Source organism: Notamacropus eugenii, chromosome 1 (assembly GCF_028372415.1).
Source record: "Notamacropus eugenii isolate mMacEug1 chromosome 1, mMacEug1.pri_v2, whole genome shotgun sequence".
NCBI classification, from domain to species: domain Eukaryota; kingdom Metazoa; phylum Chordata; class Mammalia; order Diprotodontia; family Macropodidae; genus Notamacropus; species Notamacropus eugenii.
The window spans coordinates 502,050,453-502,066,314 of NC_092872.1; the positions used below are offsets into that span (position 1 = coordinate 502,050,453).

At 38.6% G+C, this 15,862-nt stretch overlaps 1 protein-coding gene across 1 annotated transcript in view; it reads right to left on the reverse strand.

Annotated features, from left to right (window-relative positions):
* The window catches only part of CDH4 (cadherin 4), a 1,168,514-nt gene that overhangs the window by 522,736 nt on the left and 629,916 nt on the right, over positions 1-15,862 (reverse strand). The gene's annotated exons all lie outside the window — the stretch shown is intronic.

Consider the following 15,862-nt stretch of genomic DNA (forward strand, 5'->3'; position numbering starts at 1 on the left):
GGGGGTGGGGTAGAAGAGCCTACTCCACATTCTTCACAATGTGCTTAGCAGATAGACTACCTCATAGCATGCAGACCATTTTCACAAAGAGGGAAGGAAACATGGGACGGATGGGAAAAGGAAAGAGATGAGGATAAAAGGTCTTCATTAGGATCATAAATTTAGAAGGACCTTAGAGGGCATCAAATTCAATTCTCTTGTTTTACAGATGAGGAAACAGAGACCCAGGGGAGTTAAATGACTTGCCAAGAGTTACACAGCTGGTGTATGAAGTGGAACTTGAACCCAGTCCTCCCTGACTCCAATTCCTTTAGATCACTCTGCCTTCTCATTAGGTGAAGCAGTATGATGTAGAAGAAAGAATACATTAGAAAGCAGGCAGCCTCTGTTTTAATGCCCTCTTTCCCACTTACTAGCTGTGTGACCTTGGGCAAGTCAATTAATTTCTCTCTATCTTGTGATGGAATAGCCTTTCTCTTGCTCTTGTTGGGAATTATATATTATAGACTTTTTAGATTTAAAAAGATCACAAACCACCCCTTTTGTAAGTGGATATTTTGGTTGCTGAAAGGAATATAAAAAAGAATATTTGAGTATTAAAAATTGACATAATCGTTATGAAGAAACACAGTCTCTTAGATAAAATGTTGAGAAGAGACACAGAGTGTTTTGAAGCTCAGAGAGAAAAATGCTCCTCAGGTGAATGAACGGAGAGGAGCTATTTGAAGGTAGAGCAAAGACTGAAGTAATGATGACTGCAGGTCATTGTGGTCCATCATATTCATTTGTGTGTGACTCATTCTAGAGTTTTGAAGTTTATAACTGAGAAATTGTCAATTAAACTACTGTTTGGGGAAATACAGGAAGATTATGTAAAGACTGTTGGATTATTACCTAACCAAAATGTCAATTTCCTGAGTTTTACCTCATCAGTTAAGATGAGCCATTGCTTAGGAGTCTGCACTTATCTGAGATAAGTGAGAGATATCTGAGATAAGCCAGAAAGATAAAAAATTATAGGAACAGGAAGGGAGGGAAGGAGTGGGAGAGAGGGAGAGAGGGAGAGAGGGAAAGAGAGAGAGAGAGGGAGAGAGAGAGACAGAGGGAGGGGGAGAGAGAGAGAGAGAAAGAGAGAGAGAGAGAGAGAGAGAGAGAGAGAGAGAGAGAGAGAGAGAGAGAGACGGAGAGAGACGGAGAGAGACAGAGACAAGAGACAGAGAGAAGCCATAGGAAAAGATGGAAGAATGAAGATATGAGTGCAGGAGTCACAATAAGTGGGGGTCAGAAACTGAAAATAGTAGATGGGAGTGATCCTATGAATTTTTGCAGTAGAAGGAGAGTGTGGTAGATAAATATAATGGGAAATGTAAGCCAGGGAACTCGAATTAGAATCCTGACTCTTTTACTTACTACTTTTTTTTTTTTTTGTAACTTTAGGTGGGTAATTTCCCTTAACTAGGTAACCTCCAATATTTCTTCCAGCTTATGATTTTTACATCAGTCCTATGAATCATATAGGCTGCTCACGAAAACTCATTCCAAATACCATTGTCATACACGTGGGTGGAATCATACTCCTAAAGGTAAAAGAGTCACTTATGATATGCTCCATAAACTGAAGCAATCAGGTCTCTCTGATGGCCTACACATTTGGGCTCATGTTGACATCATAACAGAGTTGTTAAGTTAAACTAAAATTGATACAAAAACCATGTTCATTTCAGATTTGAACTTCATCGTTAACATCTGCCCAAAACTAGGTTTTCATGAAATTCCGAATCATTCTACATATTGAACTAAAAGAACTGTATATAACAGACTTTAGCTTCAGGGTTTTTGGTTTTTTTTAATGTCAGAGAGTGAGCGCAATTTATATGAAGCTAGAAAACAGATATATAAACCTTTATTTACAACTATCTTGACGGGTTTAAGTAATTTGTATTTTGTATTCCTTGAAATGGGTCTTTCTGTCATTTTGTCCTTTCTATTCTTTCTTCCTTCTCTATTTCCCTTACCAGTAGAGTTTTACCTTGAGGGAAATTTTTTCTGCTAAGTTTCTACTTCTTGGAAAGGAATGGGGATAGATACTGAACCTGTGATTTCATTGCTATATGGAGCTCCCTGGAGAAGAAAAAAAAAATCCCTCTACCAAAGTAGGTGAGCACCTTCTCTACATGTATAGTTTCCTAGGGCTTTGCTGTTGTAAAGTCATTTCAGTCACATCCAATTCATTTGGGCACTGAGAGGTTAATGACTTGCTCAGAGGAACATGTCCAGTATACGCCAGAGGCAGGACCTAAACCCATGTCTTCCTGGCTTTGAGGTTGCTTCCATACCCCACTACTCCACAATGTCTCTTGCCTGTCAGATACTTAACATAATTCTATACTTTTATCCACAGAATTTTTGATGGTCGTTCCATTAGTGAATGACTGTTCTGATTGCATTGAGCCCTTGGATATTACAAGGTCTTCCTGATGAGATCCAGAGCCACTTCAAAGAACTAGTTTAGCCCTCCACAAAGGAAATCCCTAGTGCCTAGTTTTTGACCTTCAGTTATATAGGCAGTTCCTTTAGCCCATTGGCATAGTCACCCAAACCAGGCAGTCAGTTAATAAGTGTTTATTAAACACCCACTATGTGCCAGGCACTGACAAAGAGCTAGGCTCACAAACAGGAGGAAGAAAGCAATCTAATTTCATTTCAGGAACCAAATATTTTTAATGATTCAATTTTTCTCCTTGATGTAAAAGTCTAGATTTTACCATTCAATGTCTATTCAATATCAGAAACTTCAGACTATAGAGAAACTATGTGTATCATAATTATAGGCGATCCTTTAATCAAATATCAAATCTTAGAAAACACTGTCGATTTTCTACACTATTGCGCAGCCTTGTTAATAGAGCAGCAGAGGTATAACCAGGGCGGGTCAACTGGGTCTTTTTTGCCAGAGGTGCTAAAATTTAGAGGATTCTGACAGTATTTGCATCCCATCTGCAACATCTGAGCTTAGCAACTAGTTAATAAAATCAGTTTATTTACCAATGCCTAAAAAGTCACTATGAGAGGGTAACATTTACAGTATGTAGAATAGACTGTCTGACACAAATAGGTGTTCAATAAATGTTTGTAAAATTAGCAAATGTTCAATCAAAAGATCATACTTTAGAAATTCATGACCATAGTCCTCCAGTCTTCTGGGTATGACTGAAACATAAGCTCTAGGTCCAAATTGGTGCTTAAACTGTGAAAGAGTCTTTAAATAATCTACTTGCCTCCAAAAATTCATACTAGTAGCAATGGCTTGGGTGGGGTAGAAAACAGAGATCTTGAAGTCATTCAATCTCTTACATAAAGCCTATTCTAACTGTCAGTGTTTCCTCCTCCTCCTCTTCCTTCTTGTCCTTTCTCTCTCTCTCTCTCTCTCTCTCTCTCTTTCTGTTTGTCTCTCCCTTCCCTTTTATTTTCACTCTTTACTTACTGAAAATTTACATCCTTCAAGTTGAATGAAAGCTCTCTGAGAGCAGATGCAATTTTATTTTTGTCCTATCTTCAAGTCTAAGAGAATAGTGCCATAAGCATAGTAGGCACTTAACAAGGATAATTCGAATTGAAGTAAATATAATTTTTAAAGCCAATAATCTCCTGGTGATGCTATATGGCTTCAGGTCATAGAATTCCCTGAACTCAGGAGAATAAAAATTGCAGGCAACTCAGGAGGCAGTGAAGTGTGGGATTAAGTGGCTTGCAACATATTAGTAATGATGATGTATGAAAAGTAGCATAAAAAGCATAATCAAGGCTCCAGAGATAGGGACTAAATCTGTGATTTCATTTACATACAGAACTTCCAGGTGAGACCCTCCTTTTCAAGGGCAGGCCAGCATCTTTTTAGCAATTTGGAGTCATACTTTCTTACAACATTGAAAGGCTAACCCCAATATTATGTCAGAGGCAAGACTTGAACCCAAGTCATCCAGGCTTCAAGACCAGTTTTCTATTCATTTTGCCATGTTTCCTCTCAAAATTAAAGCCAAATATGACTAAAAAAGAAGTACATTGGCCATCCATCCTGTAGTAAGATGGAAGGGTATCCATGAAATATTCAAAGGTCTCAGAATATTCGATGGAGCTTGTGTATAAGAATTTTGGAGAGAATGGATTAGAACAGAGAATGAGCAAGAATGGATGGCTTCCATTGTCACCAATGGAAGGAGTACCCATATCAAAGTATGTAAGTATAAGACTGCATCTTTTTTTCTAATCATGTTTTATTTCATATACCAAAATGTGAGTTTCTTGAAGATAGGAGCCCATATCAATATTCTAGTGATCTTTGAATGTCTTCCAGCACTTAGCATAAAGTTTTGTAAATCAAAGACACCAATAAATCATTGTTGAATCATATTTTGTACATTTTTGTCTCTGACAAATGGCTGAACCAAGGTATTGTGGAAAGAATGTTGGGTTTAGAGTCAGGAGAGACCTGGGAGCAATCCTGGCTCTGAAAATTCCTGACCATGGTAAAGGGACAATTTGCTTCTCTGTGTCACATGGATTGTGTGAGTAAAGTTCATCTTAGATGCAGCATGAATCTGCTTGTTTATAGATGCTTAGAAATATCGAAGTTGTTGATCAATACTTCTTGACTTTCTAGCAATCTGGAATAGGACACATAATCACTGGCAATCTTAACTCTCCCTACCACCCACCTCCACACACAGCTCTGATTGTGGAGGGCTTTAAACACCAGGTTGACAATTTTCTTTTTTTTTATCCAAAAGATACTGAAAGTAGTGAGACAATTTAAGAGGTTATTAAAGTACCTCAGGTGAAAGGTGACATGGGACTGGCATAGGGCAGTAACTGTGCAAATGGAAAGGAAAGGAAAGATGAAACAATGATTTGGAGGTAGAATTAATAAGAATTGACAACCAATTGGGTTGCATGAGGTATGAATGAGAAAGAGGAGGGAGTTAAAGGACTCCAAGGTTTTGACCATAGGTCAAAATGGAAGTGTGCTCTCAACAGAATTAGGTAAATTTAAAGGCATAATAGGTTTAGAGGAGAGACAAGACAGAGACATCCAGAAGACAGTTGGTAATGTAGGACTAGGGAAGCTAGGTGACACAGTGGATAGAGTACCAGGTCTGGAATCAGGAAGACTTGAATTCAAATCTGGCCTCAGACATTTACTTGCTGTGTGACCCTGGACAAGTCACATAACCCTGTTAGCCTCAGTTCCTCATCTGTAAAATGATCTGGAGAGGGAAATGGCAAACTACTCCAGTATCTTTGCCAAGAAAACTCCAAATGGGGAAACAGAGTCAGATACAACTGAAATGACTTAACAACAACAATGCAGGACTAGAGTTTAGGAAAGTTATTATGGCTACACACACATATATAGAGACACACACATACATATATACACATACGTACATACATACACATATGCATATATACATGTGTGCATATACATATATATGATTTTTTGAGAAAAAATATACAGAGAAAAGAGATGAAGACTCATTAAAGAATCTTAAAAGACACTTGCTCTTTGTAGGATGATGATTCAGCCACAGAAATAGAAGCAACTCAGATATGCAGGAAAAAAAGCCCGCAAACAGCCGTGTTATGGAAGCCAAAGAAAGAGTATTGAGGGGAAAGTAGTAGTCACTGTCAAAAATTGTAGATAATTCAAGCATAATCAGTACTGAGAGAAGACAAATGGATTTAGCAGTTAAGAGAAGACTCAACAAATCTGTAGGCATTGGGGACAGATATAGTAGAAGATGAAAAAGTGAAGATAGAGAGAATGAGAGGGAACAGCGGAGGAGACAAACTCCTAGAAGAGATGGAATTAGGAGCACAAGTAGAGAAGTGAATTTAAGCAAGAAAAAGGGCTGCCTCCTTACCAGTGACTACATCAAAGAAGGAGGTGAAGATAGGCTCTGAGGTGTGGAGTAGAGGAGGAGAGAGAGCAATCACAGCTATGTCCCCTATATTTTTAGTAAGATAGGAGGCAGGGTTCTCTGCTGAGAAGGAAGAGAAGGTTGATCTATAAACCTTCAGAAGAAAGTAGAGAATTTGGAATATTTCCTGTGAAGATTGTGATGGAGTCAATCTGGGAAGCACGTAGTAGTAAGGGCCCGGTTGAGATTAGACAGTGTAAACTTGTAGCAGATCCATTTAGTATGGTGGTGTGATTCTCTAGCAGCATTCATGCAACAGTATGAATGGAGAAAACAGTTTTCAGGGGTAACTCTTAGGAGTGGAATTTAGTGATTACTGATATTGCAAATTCAAAGGAAGAGGATACCATATAGGTGAACTGGTCAGCCACAGGGTCAAGGCTATAAAGAAAACAAAGTGAAGCCAGAACATAAAGTTGTAGCAGATCCATTTAGTACGATGGTGCAATTTTTCTAGTAGTATTGATGCAACAGTATGAGTGGAGAAAACAGTTTCTAGGAGGAACTCAGGGGGGAGCTTGGCAAATGGTGATTAGTGATATTACAAGGAATTCAAAGGAAGAGGATGCATGTGGGCAAACTGGTTAACCACAGGGTCAAGATTGAAGGCAAGAAAGTAAAGCCAGAACTGGAGTAATGGTCTGAGATAAGAGGGATAAATAAAAGGACTGAAAGTCTAAAAGAAGACCAAGAAGCAGTTTAGGAAGAATAAGGCAGACAGAGAGATAGAATGGAGGGAAGTTGTGATCAGAGAGAAGACATTGGAGCTCTGGATCATGGTGGTATATCAGTTATGAATGATGGTATATTACCTTCCCTATGTGACTTTGAGGTAGAATGATGATGAAAGTAATAGAAACTGAGAAGACTGATGAATTGGGAGGCCAGAATATTTGAGGGTATAGATTAATGCTTATGTTGAAATCCTGAAATACAAGGACATTGCTGATCAGTACATGATGTGCCAGATAGACAGTGCTTGACTTAGAGTCAGAAAGACTTGAGTTCAAAACCTATGCTTCCTATATGATCTTAGGAAAGTTACTTAACCTCTGTCTGCCTCAGTTTCCTAATCTGTGGGATTAAAATGGGGATAGCAATAGTACCTACCTTATAGAGTACTTCTGAGGATCAAATGAGATAAAATTAGTGAAGAAATTTGAAAATCTTAAAGTATTTTATAAATGTTAGATTATTAAAAGTAATATCTTTATTAAGAAAGGCAGAAAAAATGGCCTCAAGGCTGGTAGATGGCTATGACAAAGATATGAACTGGGTGAACTGTATGGATGGAGTAAACCACAAAAGAGAAGCTGTTTCTGATTGTTGGAGGCAAAGGTAGAGGTTGGAAGCTGGAGCGAGGAGAGGAATTATATGTATCTTCTCTTTGCTCTGGAGCTTCATGGAGTATGAGAGAAGGAGCACCCTGGACTGAGGGGGATGGCCAGAGATTTAATGTCTTCTGGGTAGAACCAGGTTTCCAACAGTTCAAGAAGATAGAGTATGAATTGTAGGAATTCTGCATGATAGGGCTTTGTTAACAATAGAGAGTAGGGTTCCAGGAGGTAGTCAGTCAGCTAATAAACATTTATTAAGTAACTGCTATTAGCCAGGCATCGTATTAAGCATTGGGGCATAAATACAAATAAAAGCAAAGACAGGCCCTCAGGGGGCTTGTAATCTAACGGGGAAAGGTAACACGCAAAAAAAAGCTGAAAGTAGGGAAAGGGAGAGGTAAGGTACCTGATATTAGGGGCGTGATGGAGAGTTTCCAAGAAATCCAAAGCAGTGTAGCTGATGAGAAATAGAGAGGCATGATGAGGGACAGGAAAGCAGAGGGGGTTGGATATGAACCTTTTTCTGACTTTCCATCTTCTTTGCTGTCCTTTTCATCAATCAGTTTGGATCTGACAGGTGACAGGACACAGTGCTAAGAACGCCCAATAGGATCTAGTATGTGTTGATTTGTAGTCTAATTCTATCCCTTTTGCAGGAATGTGTGTGTTTATGTCTTTAGGACAGTTGAAAATCACTTATCTTGTGTTTTGTAACTCCTTTTTTTGATAGATTTACATTTTAGATTTGAGCTACAGATTATTCTAGTTCGCTATTCTTTCTTAAATAAATTTTGCTTTCTAAAGTAAAGTCATGTTTTTTTATCAAGATTTACTCCCTATGATGCTGTTTGGGCCAAATGTAAAAATACTACAAATGCTGCTGGCTGGAAAAGGGAGATGAGTAGTTATCCCAGAGCAGTGTTCTTAACAGTTATGAGAAAAAAATTCAATCTGCCTATTTCTATCACACTTATAACTTTGCATCAGTGGTAGAAGATGTTAGTTACATAAGTTTTTAGGAATTTAGAGTATATGAAAAGATAACTATAGATGTTGAGGTTAGTTGGGAAGACTTCTTGGAAGTGGTGATATTTGAGCTGGGTCTTAACGAATTAGAAGGATATGGGCTAGTAGAGAGGTGAACCGTAAGGATTATACTAGCCATGAGATTAGGAGAGAAATAGGAAGGAGCAGGGCACACACACACACAGGATGCACTGGGTTTGACAGAAGACTTTTTTTTTTGGCTTAATGCTGGATTCTCAATTGAAAATCTTATGATTAGGATTAACAGGTGTCACCTTAATTGTTTTCTCTGACATTTGTCCCATCACAGGTCAAATATGTAATCTTATAAGGTCCTATATACATACAAGAGAAGAAAACAATGGAAATTGATTCTTCCTGACTTGCCTTTCAACAGTCATTGAAAAGATGGCTAATAGACTATAAGCTCCTTGAGAGAAGTGTCTGCTCTGGTTTTGTTTTACTTTTGCATCCCTTACCACAGGGCTTGAACATAGCATATACTTAATAAATGTTTGTTAAGCTGAATTGAGTTTTTGCAGTCAAAGTGGAATGGAGAATTGTGGGCATGAACCGAATAATTTAGTCAAGGCCTACCTAGGAGAGCAGGTCTCCAGCTATGCCAAGCCAGAGAACTGGAACCATTGCTCACTGGCCCTAGCCTTTCTTCTTGAAAACTTGAAGGTTCTTCAGAAGAATCTTCCTTTCCTGAGAGTGTGCAGTCAGTCTCACTGATCTTGGTCAGCAAGGTCTAGAACATGCAAGAAAGCATCATTCCTGAGACTTTCAACTTTCAGAACTGGGTGAGTTTCAGGTTAGAAATGCCTGCTTATAGAACATGGCTGATTCACAAGTCCCTGGGGCAGGGTTGGAGGTGGGAGTATGGGGAGGTGCTATCTGCTTTTTCCTGGATTCTTATGCAATGTCAAGTGACTTATCTGTCTTCCAGAAACCATCCCAATGGTAATAATGCAATTTCAAATGTGTTACAAAAATAATCGCCATCTACTTTCAACCCCACCCCCGTTTACTATGAGGTAGAGACAAAGGCAATAGAACCCACACTTTTCCTGTGTTATCTGGATTGTGTTCTATGTCTAGTGTGAGGTGCTATGCCTTCTTGGGCATGATTATTATGTCTTAGTCATAAAATAAAATCAAACAAAACTTGCCTATATTGACTGATGTGGGTATGTGATATATATTTATATGTGTATACGTATATAATACACACATACATACATATGTATGTATATATTGCCAGATTGATGATTTCATTCTCAGAGGAAACTAAACCTGTCCTATAATTTGTACTCTTAGAGAGCTGTCTGGGGGCAGACACCGAGAGGTTAAATGACTTGCCCACAGGATCCCACAGCCAATGTGTGTTAGAGGTAAGACTTGAAACCAGATCTTTCTGGCTCTGAGGCTAGCTTTATACCCATTCTGTCATGCTTCCCCTTAGCGTCTTGGAATAATCAATTTAATTGTGATTTAGAAAGGGTTTTAAGGTTTGCAAGGTGCTTACAGTACATTTGATCCTCCCCATGATCCTTTGAAGTCCGTACTACTGGCAAGGTTTCCCCACTTAACATCGGCTTAGGAGAAGGCACTTTGAGAAGTGGAGGGACCTGCCCGAGGTCATCCCACTATTAATTAATCAGAAGTTGGATTTAAACCCATTCTCCAAATCAAGCCTTCTTTCCACTATGCCATGCTGCAACCCTATGCTGTTATGATTTTGTGAATTATGGCCACTCTCCTATGCTCTCCCCCTTTATTATCAAAAGATTAGCACTCAGTGTGGAGTCAGAGGGCGTGAGTTCAAGTACTAGACCGTTCCCTTACTAGCTTTACCATGAAGAAATCACTTAAAGTCAGTGTCAGTTTCCTAATCTATAAACAGGAATAATAAGACTTGTCTTACCTACTTTATAGAGTCACCGTGAGGATTGTGTGAAATGGCACATGGAAAATACTTTATAAACCTTTGAGTACTATATAAATATAAGCTATTACCAGATGTGTGCCGGGAAATGCTTAACAACCAGTTCTCCAAAAAACAGTATGTACGAGACATTTATAAATTTAATCTGCATCATTAACATTTTCCACATCACTTTTTGAAGTCTAGACGATCAACCAAACAATAAATCAAACCCTGATTTGTAGTGTTTGCCGGTTTCTGAGGTGTATATGCTTACACTGCAAAATTTAACAATTGGCTCTGAGCCAATTCAAGTTGGATCCAGCCTACTCCTGGTAATTATGTTATGACGGTCTTAACCACAGTATTGATAATTGGCGCCAATAAGGAGAAAGAGACAGTTCAAATAAGGTACAAAGCTGAGCAAAACTAGTGTTGATCTTTGAAAAAAAGCCCACACGCCTTTCAAAAGAAAACCATGTCGATTTACAAGGTGTTCAAAGCCAGGCTTTTTCTATCTGGGGAATCTTGACCCAACTGGGGTATTTGATTTGCCCTTCAGGGATGCAATTTTTCATTGCTGACACAGCCATGTGCAGAAGAGCCCGGCCAGCTTCTTGTAAATGGAGCCTTTTAGCCATTCTCCGGGCATTAACCTAATTTAAACTTCATTGAGTACAGATTTTAAGCTTCTGCCATCACAAGTAACTGACCATTCACTGCAAGGATGCCCCAGCAAAGATGAGGTGAGAGGAAGTCTATTGACAGATAAAGTAACAATTAATTTACTTTTTATTTAACATCCCTCTTATGTTTGCTACAATGATACAAAAGCTGGCCCTAGGAGCTTTGACTTTTCTGATGGATAATGTGTCAAAGTGTCCCTTTTAAAGTAGATGGAAAAAGCCATTGCCTGCTGTTCCAGTGAACTGCTGTCTGTCATGTATGGCTAAGATTTATAAAGACACTGCTGGGGATCATCCCACTAGCTTTCTGCAAGCTTTTTCCCACAATGTATTCAATTGTAGAAGGTCATCCCAGTATCAGCCAGTGTTATTACATAAACAACAAATGTAAACCTGAAAACCAATTCTTAAAGGAAAAAGCATGCATAATGTAGACCTCCCAGTAAGAGGGTAGGGTGGGGAGAAGGTGGCAAAGAATTCTATAGATTCAATGTTACATGCAATCATCTTTCCTGAGTGCACAATATTCATCAAATCCTGGGCAGAATACAGGCTCTCTGCTCCTTTAATGGAATCAATAATAATAAAACTACCTGAGGGTGTAAGGTGAGATGAAGCACCAAAGTCACTGAGAAAATGTGAACAAACACTGTCCTATGAAACAATTTTCTAAAGTTGTCAGCTCCTGGGATTTACTTCCAAACAAACACGACCCAGAAACAAAATGCAGGATACAGAGTGGGTAAGGGATGCTGTAGCATCCCATACTGTGGACAGCTCCAGAGTGGGAAAGGTATGGTCAGATGTTTATATGAAAAGACCCTGAGGGTTTTAGTAGATGAAAAGCTCAGTATGAATCAAGAGTGCAAAATGGAAACCAAAAAAATTATTGTGATGTTAAGTTATATTATGAGAGACCTGGTGTCCAGAATGACAGAGATGGTAATCTTTACTTTGCCCTGATGAGATTATGTCAAGGATACAGTTCTTGATACCATATTTTTGGAAGGGCACTGACATGCTACGGTATGCCCCGGGGATGCAGCTAAGATGGGGAAAAGACTTGAAAACATGCTATATGAGGATCATTTGAATGAATTGAGAATGTTTATCCTGAAGTAAAGATATTAAGAAACTAGGATAACTGTCTTACTACTTTAGATAATGGACTAGGCTAGGTAAATTTTGACATCTTTCCATTTTAGAAAGTCTATGATGATCTGACCTATTATGGTATATTATAACTATTCTATGAGGAAGCAGTTTAATTTGTAAAATGAGCATGAACCCTACCTTTCTCCAGCAGGACCTATGGAGTCCCCCTACTTAAGGTGGATATTTGAGCTGGAGAGAATGTAGGCCTCCAAACAGATCAATATAACTTTTTTTTTTCTTTTCTGGGTGCTACAGCATTTACTCCATCTTATTATTAATTATAAAATGATATCATTTGAGAACTGTACCAAGAAGTTCAAAACTTGGATTTAAGCCACTGATTTGTGGAGGAAGAAGGATCCACATCATGGACACATTCCATCCTGGACATGTTCCTGGATAGTTGGTGAATTGTCTGATTCTGATGCTAATATACTTAAAAGACAGAGTAAAGTTTTACACTGAGGGGAAAAAAAGCAATTTGTAGAAAATTTACTGAATATGATAAAGTAACTCATCAAAGAGTGGCTCATGATTCTCAGTTATGTCTTAAAGGCCTAGATTAGTTCACTCTTCCTTGTAGCAGAATATCTGAGATGGAAGGGGCTGCAGAGTCAATTAGTCAACCTGTATGTGAACAGGTATCCCTTCATAAGTGAGATGCCCAATCACTGCTTCCATTTCTGTCTTCTGCCACCACACATTATTTCAGGGGTGTGCTGGAGTCAGTTCATACCAGCTCACTAATCTATCTGATTATTAAATTTTTAGAGTGAGCACTTACACATTCACAGAAATGGTCAAATGCTACAAATCAGAGCTTGGTTTATTATTTTGTTGATGGTTTAGACTTAAGAAATTAATGGAGAAAGTGTTAATAATGCAGATTAAACTTAAAACTGTGTCCTGTCTATTCTTCTCACATTCCTGAGAGCTGGTTGTTAAATATTTACCAGAATATTCCTCCGTGGTTTCTTCTTCCATCGAACTAGCCTGATCTATGGTGTGGTGCAGGAGAGAGAACCTTGAGTTTGGAGTTATAGAATATGGTTTTAATTCAATTCCTGCCACTTAACATTGGGTGACCTTGGAAAAACTAGCACACACCTTGTACCTCAGGGTTCTTAACCTGGAGTTAAGGCACATATATACATATATACACACGCATATGTATGTATGTATATGCATATGTGCACACACACATACAAACATATGTATATACTGTATTTTAATACAGAGCACCCAAATGTCAGTGAAGTTTTAAGGAACTAAAGCTTGGGCACTAAGACTTTCTTTTTAAAGGAGCTTAGGCATTTTCCCAAAGAACAACACTAGCTTTGCTTAGCTCTGTCTCTTATTCAAACTTTCTCTTTCTCCTTATTGGCATCAATTATCTACACTGTGTTAGAGACAGCTGTAAAATAATTATCAAAGGTATGCTAGAGTCAGCTTGAACTGACTCAGATAATTATAAAAGTTTGAGTGTAAGCATGTACACCTTGGAAACTTGCAAATACCACAAATCAGAGCTTGATGTATTGTTTTAGACAACTAATACTTAAAATCACACTAAGACTTTTAGGACATCTGGATAATTATTTTCATTTATAATCATATTTTTTAAAATTAATGTAAAAACATTATTCTGTGGAGGAATCCATAGGCTTTACCAGACAGCAGAAGGGGTCCATATAGACAAAATATCTCTGTATTAGAAGGTGTCTAATGTATCTTCAAGACCTAAAGCTATACTTCCACTTTCTGGGGAAAAAAAAAGTGCTTCAGTTGTTTGTTTGACTTTTTTCTGTTTGCAAAATGGGAATAACAGATCATTGAATCGACTCTTCACATCAATCCTGAGATCACACAGTCCAAGAAAAACTATTCCACAAAACGATCTACCCCTCAATGTAGGTACGTTGCTTCATGACCTATGACTTAAAGGAGTACAGTATGTATGTTATGTTTATGATTGTGTGGCAATGAAGTCCAGTCATTTATCCTGTACTTAGAGCTTATCAATACTGCTGGGAGTGACAACCTCAGCAAATGGAATCTGCAATCAGGTCTTCTTGGAACAAATTGTGAGCAAAGCATCTGTGGGCTCTTTTGTAAGGTGGATTCTTTTTCTCCATTCCAGGACAGGGACCTAGTTTTTTGGACCTCTGAGGCTTATAAAACAAACACCACTGAATTCTGGGCTGGCTGCCAGGATGACTTACAACTGGCAAGAATGCTGAGATGCCCTTCTTTCTGATTCCCTCAGTCCTCAGTATGCCCCTGCTCTGCAGTGCTGCCGACACAGAAACCCTCAACCTTTTCATTTTATTGGAAAAGTTTAATTGAGAGTTCTGAAAGGTCACAATTAAGATCTTCAAATGAAAAATAGAAGTTAAAGCAGCCTTGAATAAACATATTTTAAATCCATGACTGAGTTAATGTGCTTAAGATAAAAATGAAAAGATAATGGAGAGAAAGATAAAACTGAGAGCTTGGTCTATAAAAAAGTAACGGTCAAACATAGTTGAAAATGAATGATGAAGGGTGTTGTTAGCTTTTTTTTTTTTCTGTTGCCCGAAGGAGACTGCGTTACACCAGAGAGACTATCCAAACCCACATTCTCCTTTTCTATAATGACATGAATCTATAGGATCCTAGAGCAACAGAATAGCCAGAGAGCTCACTGGTCATCTAGTCTAGGGTTGGCAAACTTAAATGCTTGGGACAAATCTGGCCAGCTACCTGTTTTTGTACATCCTGCAAAATAAGAATGGTTTGTACATGTGGTAAATAAAGTTTTATTGTATTTAAAAATGTGAGAATTATTCTTAGCTCTTGGCACATGGGCCAATGCAAAAACCAGGCAGAGAGCAAGATTTGGCCTGCAGGCTGTAGTTTGCTGACCCCGATCTAGACCAACCAGGACTAGAACAGTGGTACTCTCTACAACATCTCCAACAAGTGCTCATCTGCCTCCAGTGACAGGAAGCCACTACTTCCTAATGATTCCACATTTAGACAGTTCTGTTAAATTTTTCCTCATAATGAAACAAAATCTGCTTCTGCAGCTCCACTCTTCTTCTGCCCTCTGGGACCAACCTTAACCAATCTAGCTTTTCTTCTAAATGACATCCCTAAATCTCTTGTCCAGGCTAAATATCTACTTCTTTCAACCAATGCATAAATTTCATGATTTTGTGTGCCCTCACTATCTGGGGTCACCCTCTTCTACATATCACTTGGTTTGTCAGCATCCTGCCTAGAATGTGGTACCTCAATTTGAACTGACTGAGGCAGACTAGAGAACCATCTCCCTCATTCTGGATATTATGCTTTTGAAAACACAAGCATTTGCTTTTTTGCCTACCATTCTTTGCATACAACGACATCACCAACTATACCTCACCGCAGAAGAAAATGTTGCCAAATATTGATGCATGACTTTAAAGGACTCTTTGCTAAATATCACAGGCCTAATCTTTAGGTTAATAGCAGTTACTGCTATGTGGAAAGCCTCTTACCTTCCAAAACAAATCTAGAATTTACTCCAAAGAATCACTATTGCTATTGAAGCATTATCAAGAGGTAGGATGGTTCAATGGACTTTGAGGCAAAAGCAATGGATTCAGAGCCTGCCTCAGACACTTAACAGCTCTGTGGCACAGACTGAGCAAATGATTTGACCTCTCTCACCTGTACAGTGGGGCTAATCATAGTACCTGTCTCAGTGTTGCGAGGATCTAATGAGATAAC